Source organism: Varanus komodoensis, unplaced genomic scaffold, assembly GCF_004798865.1.
Source record: "Varanus komodoensis strain SLA01 unplaced genomic scaffold, ASM479886v1 scaffold8, whole genome shotgun sequence".
NCBI lineage: Eukaryota > Metazoa > Chordata > Lepidosauria > Squamata > Varanidae > Varanus > Varanus komodoensis.
The window spans coordinates 39,007,177-39,023,552 of NW_025336481.1; the positions used below are offsets into that span (position 1 = coordinate 39,007,177).

At 40.8% G+C, this 16,376-nt stretch overlaps 1 protein-coding gene and 1 long non-coding RNA gene across 3 annotated transcripts in view; one reads left to right on the forward strand and one right to left on the reverse strand.

The window, feature by feature from the left end:
• Positions 1-16,376, forward strand: part of LYRM4 (LYR motif containing 4) — a 65,774-nt gene that overhangs the window by 32,776 nt on the left and 16,622 nt on the right. The window lies entirely within an intron of this gene.
• On the reverse strand, positions 1,969-14,417 carry LOC123036047. The gene is made up of 4 exons (XR_006417078.1): positions 11,862-14,417; positions 9,859-9,934; positions 5,986-6,049; positions 1,969-3,580 (listed from the first exon to the last, which is right to left on the reverse strand). It is a non-coding gene; the product is annotated as an uncharacterized LOC123036047 (long non-coding RNA).

Sequence of the window (16,376 nt, forward strand, 5' to 3'; positions counted from 1 at the left end):
TGCTTTGTCCAGCCCAGTTCTGTCTGATCTGGCTAGCGGTAGCTCTCCAAGGTTGCAGGAGAAGGTCTTTCTGACTTTTTTGTATTTTTAATATGAAAATATGCAGAATTAATTCTGGGGTAGTCCTGTAAGAAGACACAATTTGCAGTGTTTGGTAGGACCCCCTGATGAGCAGGGAAGAAAAAGATCTTTTGAGTGGGCTTACCTTTCGCTCACACAATGTTGGATATCCATTGTCACAGCAGTTATGACAGCATCTCACATTCAGATATTTTTCTGTTAACTTGATTTTGACAAGGACTCTATTCAATTGCAGGTAGCACTTGCCAGTCTCATAGTGTTCCATTAACAGTATGATTTGTGAAAAGAAATAGCTGCACAAAGCACATTTTCCATTCATGAGTACCTCTGCATCACATATTGGCACTGCTTTAGACTAGGATATTATTTTGAATGTTACATCATAGATGGGCAATTCTGCCCAGCTTGGGATGCTAGTGAGAGCTTGGAACTGCAGCGCCTGAATAAAATCCACCCTCAACTTGGATGTTACCCAGTTCTGTCTGAAGTAGACTTTGAATAAAACTGTATTGTTCCATCACATTGGAACATTTTTTCCAAACTTAATAATAATCTGCATTTCTATTCCCTGGAAGGCAGTGCATCCTGTTGTGCTACAGCAGAAATGTTAAGTGGTTTTTTAAGTGATGTGGTGTGTTTTCTGTTAAATAAAAAAGTGCACTACTGCTACTTGAGTCTAAGGAAAATTGAATTGTAAAACGTGTCTACATTTTCTAGCAAAAGCTTCTAATTAGTATTCCTTTATTGACAAACCTTTGGCTTACAAAACAGATGTCAAATGTACTGGGATTCCTGAATGACATCTTAACATTCAGGAATGTGATGGATTCCATTTTAAGTGACCTGGTTGAAAACTACCATATGCCCAAAAAGAGCTGGCAAATACAGGTTTCCTAAACTCATACGTATAAATCCAGTGGTCCTTTCCCATAACCTCCTCATCTAGGAAATTCATCTTGTGCTGGATACATGGACCCACAGAACCGGTTGAGTCACTTGGAATGACTTGCCAAATCACTGCATGTCCTCTAAATCTTCCCTTTTATATGCAACAGAATAATGATTATGGCTACTTACTAGTATAAGTAAGTTATACCAGTAAGTAGCCATAATATTCCATAATACTCCTCCAAAACTGGTATAAGTTGCAGAGGAGTGATGACACCCTGGAGTGGATAGATTAAGTGTGTGGATTTAACGAACAAGCAGAACCAGTGCCACATAGACCCATGCCTCAGAAGGAAGAGTCCACTGACAAGCGTCCCCCGGAGTTGTGCCTCCTCTTCACCATGGTAATCTGCATATTTGCCCACTGCTCAGTCTAGGCCAGACACGGGTGGTGGTGGTTGTAGTCATGGTCAGGGTGAGGGTGAGGAGGAACATTAGATGCCCCCTGCCTGCTTGCTTACTGGCTCTCTGCCTGTCCAGCAAATAATTGGTAGTGATTGTGAAAGACAGAGAAGAGCAGGAGGAACAATAGCAGCTGATGACAGTGGTGAAAAGGGAGGGGTCCACAACCTAGAGCTGGCACTGGCATCCAGGCAGTGAGTTCTGCTTTTGAGTGGGGACTGGAGTGAGAGAGGGCCAGGTTGACACCTCCTTGCAAGCAAAGCTGATGAAATATAGAAATGGCAGCACCAAAGAAAGGAAGGTAGCAGATGGAATCATGTTGAGTGGATTCCAGCTGTGTACGCCTTATGACACTCAGCCTTATGAATTTGGTATGCAGCTCGAAGATCAGGTGATCACCTTCCCATGTATTTCAGGTATGTGAAGCTGAATATATAATAGTCACACAAGTAAGTTGCATCCTTGCCAACTAATAGTCCAACAGTGTTTGTGATACCAGTGATATATGTTTAATTGGTATATTGCCATTAAGAGACATAGAATGATATAAAGCTCAGAGGAATTTAATAATGGTTTGACAGACTCATGCTGAAGGGAGGAGACAGTCCAGATGACTGAAAATAGCAGCAAAATATTTTGTTATGTGTCTGCAGAAAACTCATTACAGCACATAAATGACAGTTGCCTTAACTGCTTATTCATTGTGTTTATAACTGTGGCGATGTTTGTGGGGGGATTTTCCTAGTTTTTAAAGTGAGGCCATGGAAAGACACTTCTTTCTGTGAAATATAATTTATCACTTATAAAGAAGACGCAATTAGCAGGTTACTAATTTTTTCTCAGTTGTGTTTTTTTCATTATAAATGGTAAGAAACACTGTCATCTCAGTCCATTTTAAGTCTGCAAATGCTTGGAGTTTGCTTAGTATTTTATTTGTTTGTTTAAAACAAAATATATACTATTTCCAATTTTTAAAATCCTGAAGGGATTTACAACAGAGATGGCACTCCAGCTATTGGTTGATTTATAAGTAAATAACTATAAAGTAAAGCATCATTATATGTAGATATCTTTCTGTGGCTAATGCAAAGGAATGCTCCTCAGACTCATTAGGGGTTTTTTCCCTTTGCTTATTCAAACATGGATGCACTTATATATAATGATATGCTGTGGTTTGTTTTTATATGGACAAATTTAGAAAAGCTATAAGCAGGTTGGAAGCTTTTTTTCCCCATTTTTAGCTAACTACTGTTCAGTGTTACATCTGAACCCAGGCAAGTTATGGTTAGTTTTAATTATAGTTTACTAAAACAAGCTACTTGCAAATCTTAGTGTATGAAATGGGCTTGTTGTAATAAACTGAAATTAAAGTTCATCTCAGTTTGTCTGGGTTCAGATATAACACTAAATCATAGTTAGTGAAAAGCTTCCAATGGAGGAAGAGAGTGGAGGGAGGAAGTGTGCAATTCCAAGGCTTGCCAAGACTTGTACCTTTAACGGAAAAATGGCTTATGGTTATGTCTAAGTGCAACCACAGTGTGAGAGCTTGTGCCACTTGAGGAAATGCGTTTTTTTTAAATATTAAGTCAACAACAAAGATTTCGAGAGGCACAATAGGGGTTGTAGCCCTTTTTCTGTCTAACCTTGCATAGGATTGTGCCCTAGGATGCTTGTCATACTGTGCATTTTCTATCAAGCCAACTTAAAACTGAAATTGCACACTGATTTTTATGGAGCTGGAATAATCATTCATTAATCTGTGATATGGTTCAAAGCTACTGCTGTAATAAACTGCAATAACCTTTCATCTTCTAGACTGGCAGGATTTAGAAAGCTGAGTTTATAATTCCAGATGATCCCATTGCCTAATGAGAAGCTGTTCCTCATACCAGCCATCACCTTATTTGGTTTGAATGGCAACAAAATTCTTGCTGACCATTGTCAGAGTCACTTATTGATTGCTACTTTCTCAGAAGAGCAGTAGTATACTTTACCACCTTCCATTTTACCCCATGGTGTTGTTACAGTACTTGTGTTTGTTTCCTTTGTCTTCCACTCAAATGCCAGTGTCCAAAGCTTGAACATTTCCATACTATTTCCAGGTGTTGGATTTTCATGTCTTATTTGGACATTTGGGTGACAGAGGAATCTATTGGATACAGAAGAACTCTATGAGCTGAAGTCAGCCATAAAGAAAAGTTGGGCAAGACCATTTGATCTGGTCTGGATCAGTACTTTTGCACATAAGATAAAGAACGGGGTTAGGGTTCTTTGGATTCATACTAACATAACTTTCCACCACTGGCTTCAGATGACAATTAAATTTACTTATTACATTTCTGCACCACCTGATAGTTGAAACTCCTTTAATGGGTTCACAATACCACAGATCTTAAGCCATAAAATATAAGAACTGAATAAATGATAGCTTAAAATCTTAAAACAAATAGTGACAGCATAAAACCATGGAAAAACCATCAACAGAACTAAGACATAATCCTTAAATTCTTTTCACATTTTGACTGTTGGTAAAAGATAAGACAATAGTTAGACATTGAACTAAACGTAGTACTAAAAGAACATAGTACAACTGCAACCCTGTGCCCACATACATAGGAGTTAGTTTCACCAAACTTAATGGGACTTCCTTCTGAGCAGATGTGTATAGAAGTGGGCTGTAACTGAACTAGCGTGTTGCAGTGGTTAGGTTCAAATCCCTACTTAAGCAAGAATCTCATCAGCCAGATGTAACTGTCTGTGCTATAAGACTCAAATAATGCTTAGTTCCTTGGAAGAAAGGCTCACAGATGGATTGGAAACATGGAGTGTACTGTTTGTTTAATTGTAATTCCTTTATTTTTCCTTCTGTGTGATTCCAATGACATGACAAATCCTAATAATGTGTCAGAGGTAGGAAAGCTGCTCTCCTCCAGGTATTTTAGAGTATAATTCCAGTAAGGCTCAGCCAGTATGGCCTGTGATCAGGGATTAGGGGAATAGTTGATTAAAACATCTGGAGGAAATCAGGTTGGTTTCCTTAACTTAGGAGCATACTAACAAATGCGTTATTAAATTGTATATCAATCATGTCTTCATACTCCTGTAAATCTCTCATCACTTCACAGCTTACTGTTTGATAATTCACAGCTGTCTGAGGTGATATCAAAGCTGTTTCCATGAAGTCTGGGTGCTGTACTATTTTATTATTTAATATTTTAATGTCCCACATTCATCCAAGGATCTCATCATAGATTGGTATATTTTTCCCCAAGATAGGTTGGACTACAAGAGTATGACTGGTCCATTTACACCCTGTAAGTTTCATGCTTGAGTGATGGTTTGAACCGGGATCCTCCTAAACGTTGTATCATACTGGCTCTTATTCATGCATGCATGTAATCCACTGGTGCCACAGTTAGGAGGTTAGGAAAATGCTTGTGTGAATCAACCCTTACCCTTAAGCACAAGCCATTTGTGTCTCAGTTTAGAAACTGAAATTGCCCAAGTCATTTTGTAGCAAAAGCCAAATGGATTAGGCCCATTTTGCCTAATGATCAAGGAAGCTAAAATTATTCCCACTTGTTTCCCCCATATAAGCTTTTGTAAATTTAGGGTCCAGAGAAGAATGAAAGGAGAGGAAAGCCTGTGGAGGAGATAAAATTGAAAAATCAATAAGGAGGGGGAATGTTTTAAGTCTGCGTTATGGCTGGTTGGAAAATCTAATAAGGCTGTTTTGTAAGAATGATTAAACATTGCTATACACTCATGCTGCTCTGGAGTCCATGATGATGTAATTAGCGCCATGTGACCTTTGCGTTATGCTTTCAAATGGGGTCTATAAATATTTAATACACGGTAGACTCACTGTTTTCTCTTTATGAAAGAAGAAAAGCTACTGTCAACCACAATGCTGCCCGGCATTCAGAAGCTGCACAATGATGGCTGGTCTTATACTAAACCCTATCAAATCTGATTTTCTGCTTCCCCTAATCAAGCTAGCTGCAGTCAACCACCAGGAGCCACCAAATGCTAGATGGCTCCTAAAGAGCTATTATGGGAGAACAAGTGTTCTCTGCAGAGCCTGCAGCAAGCAGACTGCATCAGTACTCCTGTAACCCTGCACTGCCAAAGCACCTGCGTAATGATTATATTTCTTTATTGTTTTAATTTTCCACATTTTATGTCCTGTCTTATGGCTGAGACACATGGTAACAGCATGGCCATGTGGATTTTCTTGGCTATTTCCCATGGAGGTAACACCTTCAGTGGGGCACCAATTCCATGGAAAAGACCTATGCTGGGTTTGCACACCTTGAAGCCTTCCAGATGTATTAGACTACAATTTCAAGCATCCTCTGGAGAGTGGGGTTTCTAATCTAATACACAAGGTGGGCACCAGTTTGAGGAAGGCTGTCCAGAGCAAAAGCCCATTTCACACTTTCTTCCAGTGTCAAGGAAGTTGCTTCCTTGTTCTTTAGTGTCATAATTCTGTGGAGTTGGTTAGTAGACAGAGGGCAGGTTCACACAACACAAGAAGCCATGATAAAATCTTACCTTTGTGGGTCTGCTGTGTCATCCAGAGCCAGTTCTGCAGTTACTGCATGGTAGGATTAATTTTCTGAAACAATGAAGAGAAATGACTTTTGTTCTAAGCTTCCCATTATTCCCTGTGGCTTGTTTGGTTAACCGGACCTAATGAGAACGCCATTTACCATTGTTAGTACGGAAACACTATAGTGGGAGTGGCCAGATTTGCTCAACAGAAGGGCTGCATATGGTAAATGTCAGGTGCTTGAGAGCCACAAGTGGGTGCCCACGGGCAGTGAGCTACAAGCCACAAAAACTCAAAGAGCTGTATGTGGCTCCCAAGCCTCAGTTTGGCTACTCCTGTGCTATAGAGTCACCTGACAAGAATGGCTGCAGAACTTTCCGCATCTAGCCTTCGAACTCTCTTGCCCTCAGCTCCGTAGCAACAGACGCATCATTGCTCACTTTATTCCCACTGGGTAAGTGCTGTGTCCATCTCCCGGTTTACTTATGGAAAAAGGGAGAGAGCATGAAAATACATGAAAGGAGAAGGGAGAATCATGGTGAAATGGTTTATTTTAATTTCATGAAAATCTCTGGGAGCCAGAGCAGCTGGGAAGTGCCACAGACATGCAGGTACATTCGGAAGGGTGAACCTGCCTTAGGACTGCAGCAGATCAGTCAGGATGAGGCTACTCTGCTCCATAGGCAAGAGGAGGGAAGAACAGGGATTTTGTTCATAGGGACTGCCAGGATGCATGGTGAGCCCAGGAAACAGCAGAGAGTGTGGAAAACACGCTGCCTGGGTAACCACCTGGGCAAAAGTTCAGGCAAAATTCCATGTGCCATGGAAAGAGCACAGGGCTTGCTGTGTTGTGTGAACACTGCCAGAACCTTCCTTTCAAGTTTCTTAGCTGAATGAGATACTTTGAGCATCCTAAATCTTAAACTAACACTTTAGTCCATATTGCCCCAGTTTGGTGCCTTCCAACTATTTTGGGCTACAACCCTTAGTATTCCTGACTGTTGACCATGACAAGACTGGCAGGAAGTAAAGGTGCACAGGTGGAATGGGCTTGTGAGCAGTCAAGGTGACTTCTCGGAGAAATTAACCCAGTGGAAATGAGCCTGTGGAAATTAGCTCAGATGAGATGAAGGTCCCTCTTCAGGAAACTCCATTGAAAATCACCACCACTCTCTCTTCCAACTTTCTTCTTATTCACAGTGCTTAGGTCTTCTGTGAACAGCAAATCAGAGCCAGCTGCTTAGGATTCTTTTGTTAAGAAATTGTTGCCAAGACTGGCAAAGACTAGGGTTCATTAGAGTTATCTGAACTTTATAGGCACAGTATCTTTCATGTTAATGGAAGGGCACAGGTGGTGCTTTGCCTTGGGAATCCCGATTTCTTTGAGTTAGTCCTAGTGCCCCAGCTTTGCACACTTTCCTTGTTTAAAAAGAGACCCCCCCCCCCGCTTTCCTTTTCTGCAGCTACCTCATGTTTCTAGCCACTATGCAATCAAAGCTGCTTTTTCCCATTCTAGACTCACTCAGTTCAACCCTTCAGGCACTGCCTCACCACCCTGAAGCAGGTCCACCTTCTCTTGGCACTTGTTTGGAGAGCATGCTTAAAGTCTCCTCTTAGGGAGCAGTATGCAGTATGCGTCTGTGTCTGCAGGAGACCCCTCTGGTGGTTCCATGCTGCCATGGCTGTTGCGGCCAACAGGACTGAGATCATTCTTTTTCATGGCACTGGACTCATAAAGGTTAAAAAGATCTCTCAGAAGATGAAAACAATTTCTAATTTGTGCAAGAAAGCAAGGCACTTAGAGGATCTGTGAGGAATATATTGCTAACAGCAGCACATAATTGTTTTATGAGCGCACCTATGTTTTCAAGCAGCACACGTGTAATTTATTCCACACTGACCTCTTCAGTAAAGTATTTGTGTCAACAAGGCTGTTCACATAGCTCTGCTTTTCATATTGCACACTTTTACCCTACCTGTGTTTGCAACATGGAATGAAGAAAAAGTGGGAGCACTGTTCGGCACTGTTTTTGTTAACATTTGAGAGTGACATCAGAGGCATAGTGTGTTTTATAGATATCATCTTGGTTTCACCACACTGCAGCTTGTTACTATATTCTATATTGTGTTGGGACACTTTATACTAGGCTTGGGGTGGGGTGGGGTGCGGAGGGGGGGGCAACCAGAGGCTCTCCAGAAGTTGCTTGAGTACAACTCCCAACATGCCTGACTATTGGTCATGCTGTCCGTGACTGATGGGAGCTACAACTGGAATCCTGTAAGAACAGCAGAAGGACAGGTTGCTCATATTTGCTCTGTACAGTGACTATTGCTTTTGCTTTGGAGTTGTTTCAATCAGAGTGCCTCCTCACGTATTTGATTTCATTTTATTATTTCATTTATATGCCACCCCAATAGCACACAGGGATCTCTGGGCTGTTTACAAACATTAAAACCCCAAATACAAACAATAAAATACTCAAATAAAACATAAAATGCTAAAAAACAACACTAAAAATATTAAGCAGCAGTAACACCATATAAAAATTTAACCCCACAATATAGCAACAACAATAACAATATTAAAATATAAATATATTAAAATTCTCACTTACTAGTTTTTTAAATATCTGGTAAATAAAAAGGTATTCACCTGGCACTGCAAGGATAATAAAGATGGTGCCAGGTGTACCTCTCTGGGGAGCATATTCCAGAGATGAGATGCCACCACTGAAAAGGCCCTTCTCCTGTTTATCACCCCCTTTTTCTAGGGGCAGGTTCCCTGAGAAGGGCCTCTGTAGCTGATCTTAATGATGAGGTAGGGACATATGGGAGCAGTCAAAAACATACTTCCAACCCTTTGAAGCTAAAAATATCCCCAAAACCCAAACTAATTTTTGTGCAAATACAGGATATATATCTGTTTTTCTCTCTTTCCAAAACATTTAAGGCTGTGATATGTGCAATATCAAGTGGCAGAGAGGTTGAGCTCATTGAGAGGAGGAGGTAGAAGGAGATTGTAAAGCCTTTATTCCAGGGAGTTGAAAATTTGGAGTTGGAAACAATCACTTCCCTTTCCCTCTGAGCAAAGCTCTCTACAACATGGCCCTGCATAGGAATCATCTAAGCTGAAAAGTCAGTGATCCTTCTCCCTCCTGCCCTGTTGACTCTCAGTTAAGCACTGCATGAACTGATTTGGTTCCTCAGAGAGAAAGAAGAAGAAGGTAGACTGCCCTACATCTCATCTATGGAGTTAATTTGATGGCACTTTATCCTGTGCTTTACTATTTTTAAATCTACTAGATTTTGCTCTTGCTTGTGTTTTGCCCTCTTTTATGAGCTCCTTCTAGCCTCTTCCAGGTTTGTGTCTGTGCTAGATGCAAATTTGCTTGCCCTGCTTTCCCTGTTTCTCTCATGCTTTGGGCAACTTAAAGCCACTAGTTCATTGCCAACCTTTTTTTCCTGTGGAGAGAAGATTAACAAAGGCACCATTTGAGAATTTGTTTCCTGACACAGGCAACTTAGAAATACTTCTATTAATAATACTGCACTACCCTATTACATTTGTTGAGTTGATTCATTTGTAAGATTTGCAGTTGTTCTATTTCCTAGCAAGCTAGGGATTTGAAAAGGCTAGTATGATTTCAAGCTCTCTTTAAGTCTTAAGCACATATTTGTTTTCAGCCCAAAGAGATGCAACATCTGATGTCAAATTTCTTGGTATTTAACCATGCCGAACATTCTTTCTGCACGGGGAAACACTGATTAACATTTGAAATTCCCACTGCCTAGGTAAACATCTGCTTTCACTTTTAAAATTCAAAATAACATTGAAAACACATTTTACACATTTTACTGTGGTTCTTATGACTCACTGCTTTGAAATACAATGTCCTTCCAAGCAAGCCACACAGTTGTCTTTCTGCCCATATCTGTAACAGTTTTGTTCACCTGTAGTGCAACATAACGGAATCACGGCATCAAATGAAATACTGTTCCGATGTAAACCAAACAGTTTCAGTGTAACAAACTATTAAAGCCATTGCATGCTGTTATCTTACGCAGGCACATAGCAGCCTTCCCCAGCATCTGTCAGGATTTTTTGGACTACAGCCTTCAGCATTCCTGACCATTGGCCATGCTGCCTGGGGCAGATGGACACTGAAGTCCAAAACAGGTAGAGTGCACCAGGGCGAAGAAGGCTGGCATAGCTATCAGCCTGCCCATATTTGAATGCCACTGGGAGGTCCTTTCTGTGGCCCTGCTCCATGGAGAAACCACAATGCTTAAATTAGGCCCATAGCTCTGTGCTAGAACACACACATGGCATACATGAAGCCACAGGCTCAGGTTTTTGCACCTCTAGTTAAAGGTTGTTGACTAGCAGGGCTGGGAAAACATTCTGTCTGGAGACCTGCCTCACTCACCACAAGCAGGACTGAGCCAGATACACCAACCGCCAAACCTGATTGAATCCAGACTTTGGGCATCATCCAGTGCAACTCTGATAACGCTCCAAACTTGGAAGTTTACAGGCAACGTGATTGAGGGCAGAAGGAGAATGGAGCTGAGGCCTGCCTTGGCATTCTTCCCATCCTCCAAAGCACTCAGACAGCCAGTTTTGTTTCACACTAGCTCATAAGGAGAGGAGCCAAAGGTACCAGAAGGATTTCTCATATGACAGGGCTGCCTTGTGCTTCCGCTCCCTGCCTCCCAGAAAGTTCCCCGGTGCCAGCATGGAAAGAACCATACTGGTTGTGACAGTGGAAGGAGGGCACTCCGGATTTGGAATCCCAGGTCTGACCTCGACATGCTTCTCTGAGATTAGAGATGGCACTCCAAATTATCCTGTGGCCATCCACACAGCATCTAAGCAACCATAGGATCGTGTCTTCACCGCACTTAAGAGCCATACAATGAGGAGTCTCATTGAAATCCATGGAACATGGTTTACTTGAAGGACGACTAGGCTAAAGCCATTTCATATGTTCACAAAATAGTGGCATTGCTCAATGATAAATTCAGAGGTGCAGGTGTTCATCATAACCATCCTAATAACTCCCAAAGAAAGTTCAAAAATATAGACAGCTGCATTAATGTGCATGCACGTGCGTGCTTGGGTGTGTATATACATATGCAATACACAAGCAGCAGTACCTGTCACAATGGCATAAAGCACAATTTATTAGGATGAGCTGGCAGTCATAAAATAGTGAGATAGTATAAAATAAAATATAAATAGATATAAAATAGTATAGCAGTTAGTATATTGGACTCAGCTGGAGAAACCTTGCATGAGAAAACAAAAGAGAGGCAGCATGTCCCCAAACTGCTTAAGACCTTGAGCTCAAGATTTGACAAGCGTTTCTCTTCCCAACTGCTGGGAGAATGCTTTATCACAAGGTGAACAGGCCAGTCTTAGCAATTTTAATCTCCATTATGAGCAGGCTGTATGTAAACTTCATGGGTTTTAATTTCCCATTCCAGACCAACACATGCCAAAATACAGCAGAGAAGGTTCAACAGTATATTTTGGCTAGGAAAACCCATTTTCCCCCAGCTTCCATAAGGATTTCAGCTAAGCTCAAAGGGAGGTCTGAGGAAGGTGGCAGATGACATCATCATCCCTGCTGATGAAAAAGCCCAGGTGCCTCAGCCCTGCCAGAGCCAGCTCCTGTACCACTGCTGTTGCCCCAGCTTAAAACACAACTTCAGCTAATAGGTTGTTTGAACAAATAGGTTGATTTTTTTAATGCGTCAGATATGCATATACTTGCATATTGTCAGAAAAAAGGGCACCATTTAGGTGATACAGATGTCATAACAGATGTTATTTCAGAAGAAAAGTTTTCACCATTCTAGACTGGTACTAGCTCACCTGCAGTGGTGCACCCAGGACTGGAACTGGGGCCAAAAGTGCAGAACTGTGCATCCTCCAAATGACCACCCAAGGAATGCCAAGTGTTGTGGGCAACAGAAATAGACTCCTTTTTATTCTTGTATTCATGTTGTGCTGTGATTTAAATAAATATAAAGTGCATAGTTGGACAAACTTGTAGAGGTGTTTCTTTAAAAAGACATCGTGTAGAGGCCCTTGTCAAGCATGAGATGGTCACTGTGTGGGGTGCAGGGACAACAGTTAGTTGTGCAACTGAAGTAATACACATGGCCTTATAAAGGGATGTACCATAAAACCTTTTAAGTTCAAGGTCAAATTTTACCTAAGTCTACCACTGCTCAGCTACATTCTTGTAAAGTGCTAGAATTTTATAAAATGATTAATCTTAAATCTGCTGCTGATAATCAGGACACCTTTTTGAAATAACTGGGCAATTGTTGTAGACATGGTTGATATTCTTACTTTGCAGCTGCACCAGTCCCATGGAATCCGCACTGCCACGAACAGGGATAGGGTAGGTTTCAAAGGGAGTGGCTGACACAATTGGGTGGTATTGGTATTTGGATAAGGATAGACTGACCATAATCCTGCCATGTTTTTTCCAGAATTTATTTATTTATTTAGCTTCTGTACTACCCAATAGCCAAAGTTTTCTGGACAGTTTAAAACAAAAATTGGAGACTTAGCAGTAAAACCCACTGAGCTTTTATTTTTTATGGAATGCTGATAATTAAGACAGTAGCTTGTAAAGAAGCAGTATCTAGGGTATACTCCTGCAACTAAGTGCCCTTCAAATGTTTTGGACTCCAGTTCCCAGGCTTCCCAACACTTTGGCTGGAGCTGACCTGAGTTGTTGGAAAAGGCTGATCTAGGAATCTTTGAGTTCTTTCACATGTTCAGTGACATTTCCCTTGATAGGCCATTTATGCAAATGAGCTCTATAATGAAGTCTGCATTTTTAATTAGTTGCCTTTTTATTTTAAAAGACAATCCTGTGCACTTTTTATCTTTTATATTGCTTGAATTAACTGTGAACGTTTCTTATGGGTATACTTTAAATTCCCATCTCATGTGGGTTAATCGCAGTAATGAAAAGAGCTTCCTTGCCTGTCCTTTAAGGGTTTGGCATACTAATGAGACTGTTTTGGAAGTGCTGATGGAAATTGTCTACTTCCTTTTTAAAAACACATTTAGTGTGACCTTTTTTGAAAGTGAAAATTTCTTCATTTTAAAGGATGGTGGGAGGAAGAATAAGAGAAGCAACATGCTTTGATTTTTAAAGCAAAATGCTGGAGATCTACAAAGGCAAAGTTCCTTATCTCTTAACCATGTGACCTCACTCTCTAGCTTTTCTCCAGTTCCATTTCTCCCTATTCTGCTTTCCTCCACCTTAATAATGATTCATCATAGTTCCCATGTCAAACGGGTTGAAATAGGATTGCAAACTTATTAAAGGGCAGCCATGTTGCTTGACATTAACCATGGTTCAGAGTTTGTTTTGTTGTTGTTGTTGTTGTTGTTGTTTGTGCAGACAAAATCCTTTACCATAGTGGGAGCAGCTCACACACAATCTCATAGACCTTTTGTGATCTCTTAAGCATGCACCAGTCCTGTGTTAAGGTGTGATGGAAACACACAGTGATTAATAACAATTGTTAATTTCATAAATTCCATTTTCTTCAAAAGTACAAGGCAATGATTGACAACTGGGTTGAAAACAGAATGAAATTCAGCAAGGACAAATGCCAAGTTGTGCACCTAGGAAAAAGAAATCAAATGCATAATTATAAGATGGGGGAACATTTGGCTCAATACAGCAAGTGAGAATGATCTTGGAATTGTTGTAGATCACAAGCTGAATATGAGTCAACAGTGTGATGTGGCTGCAAAAAGTGCAAATGCTCTTTAGGCTACATTAATAGAAGTATCACTTCCAAATCCTGTGAAGTACTAGTATTGAGCAGGGGGTTGGACCCAATGGCCTTCTGGCCTCTTCCAGCAATCCCCCAAGGATTTCTGCTGGATGCTTCAAAAGAGATGAGGATCGACCCATTAATTTTAGCTCTTCTGGGTCTTGTTTGAAGAAAAGAATTTACATAGTCCATGAATCCCAGCATATTGTGTTTAGTGAGCAAGAGAAACGTGGTATCACAGAGTAAAGGAACAGGGGAACCTGCTTTATTCCGGGGTCTGACCATTGGTCCATTTGGCCCCCTGCTGTTAATACTGACTGGCAGAACTCTCCAGAGTGTCAGGCAAAAAAAATTTCCTAGCCTTTCCTGAAGCGGCTGTGGGGGTCGAACAGCATGCAAAAAATGCCCTGAGCCTGTAGCCCCTTCCTTAGTACTTCGTATGCCTTTTTATGAGGCAACCAAGCCATCAGGCATCTCAGTGGTTTTTTTAATCCTGTCAGCTAGCAGAGTTGGCCACTGCATGAGATCATGAAACTTTTAACAAAAATTCCTGGAGTAAATATGTGTGTACAGAATGCATGGATGCCTGCTGTACTTGGCAGGATGGTATAGACCAGTGGTGGCAAACCTATGGCATGCGTGCCACAGCGGGCATGCAGAGCCCTCTCTGTCGGCATGTGAGCCAAGTCGCCCCAGCATCACCCCAGCAGTCAAGCATTGGATAACAGCACACTTAGGGGCCATGCGCATGCTCAGAAAGGAGTAGTGGCACCAGGCAATGACATTACGAGCCGCGATTTATTAGCCGCAACTCATCCAAGCTTTCACATAGCCGATCAGTGCACTGCCAAGGATATATATATATTTGCTTGGACTGGCTGTGAGTGGATTTTTCAAAACTAAAACCTCAGTTTTCAGGTTTTTTTGTAATGTTGGCACTTTGCAACAAATAAGTGGGTCTTGGGTTGCAGTTTGGGCAATTGGTCTCTAAAAGGTTCCCCATCACTGGTATAGATTTTCAGGTTATATAGAAGGAGAGACAGAAGAGGTAAATGTTTCACCTTTTATTATACTATTTAAAGTTGTTAAAGTTTGCTACAAGCAAACTTCAGATAACTCTGAAATTTATCACCAGCTTCAGTGTGCCCTGTGTTACAACCCCACCCTGTAAGGAAGATTAGACGAAATATAATTGTATGCTAAGGGCCACACTTCCAGCTTTATAGCTAATAATTATTAGCCATTTCATGGATTAATTTTTAGGAATTTCATCTTTGGCCTCTAACATTTATACCCAGAAAATAAACCCATTTCTTCCTTTTGCTACAAAAGCTCTTAAAAGTGCACTGTTCACAGATACCTATTTCCTTGGATATATAAAATCATTTGTGGTGAAATGAGCATTCAGTATTGTTACCTTTCTGTGCAGTGAAGGCTCAATTAGGGCAGGAATGAGCAAACATCAGGCTTGCGGGATACACTTGCTTGTTTTTACTAGAATCATGAGATCTACCAGCTAGAGCCAAGTGCAAAATAATGGCTTTGGGTAGTATTCATTTGCAAAGACCTAAGGAACAGGTACTTCTGTGCATATGCTCAGCCCAGGAATCAATTTTTGATTATTTCCTGCACCAAATTGACAAATCCTCCAAAACAAAATCCCACTCTTGGTCCCCCTCCCCTGCAATGTTCTTTGCAATTTGCAGTAGGCAGGGAAGGCCTTGTGGTTGTTGTTTTTATTTGACAACTAGACACCAGAAACCCTTGCTGATGGACTGCAATTCACCGAGATGCCTTCTGGGACCAATTCATCTTTCTTCCGCCTCCTGGATTAGGGATATAAAAAAGCAAAATAGAAAAATATTTTTAAATGTGTACAGCATCAAATTGAATAAAGTATGGTAGCTGGAAATATGTATTCTTTCCCCTTTTTATAAATGTGTTCATATTAGAAAAATAAAAATGCCTTTCAGTGTTTTCTAAAACTGATGACCACAGCATTCACTAAAGTTTGGGGGATGAATACTCAGAAGGAAAGGGAGTAATATAAGTACCAATCATTGGAAGTGTTTGTGTCTGCTAATTTGCAGATGTAATATAAACTATCTACTTCTTAAATCTTTCAGGATATTCACCATCATTTTCTTTTTGGGATGAAGTATTGCTGTAGAGTCAATTTTTGCTGGCAATACAAGCTGACAATGCCTTGGTTATAATAATCTTTTCATGTAAGAACTCAAGCAAATCACCTGAAAAGCTAGAGGAGTTCAGTGTGCTTTCATGTTAACACTTAGTTTGCCTAGAAAGGTTTTTAATAGTGACTGGGAATTAGATGCTAAGGCAAGTGTATGGCTGTCCCTGAGAATAAGAGCCCATGTCTTCTTTTCCTTCTTTTCCATGTCTTCTTTGCCTACCCCACATAACACATAGTATGGCATTGTGCTTGTTTCTCAGTCCTTGCTACACAAGATTGGCTGCCACTTGTAGAAGATCAGAAAGCCTACAACAAAATTATGTCATTCATTTTGTAGCACTAAATCAGCTTTCTTCAACCTGGCACCCTTCATGTGATTTAATCTGC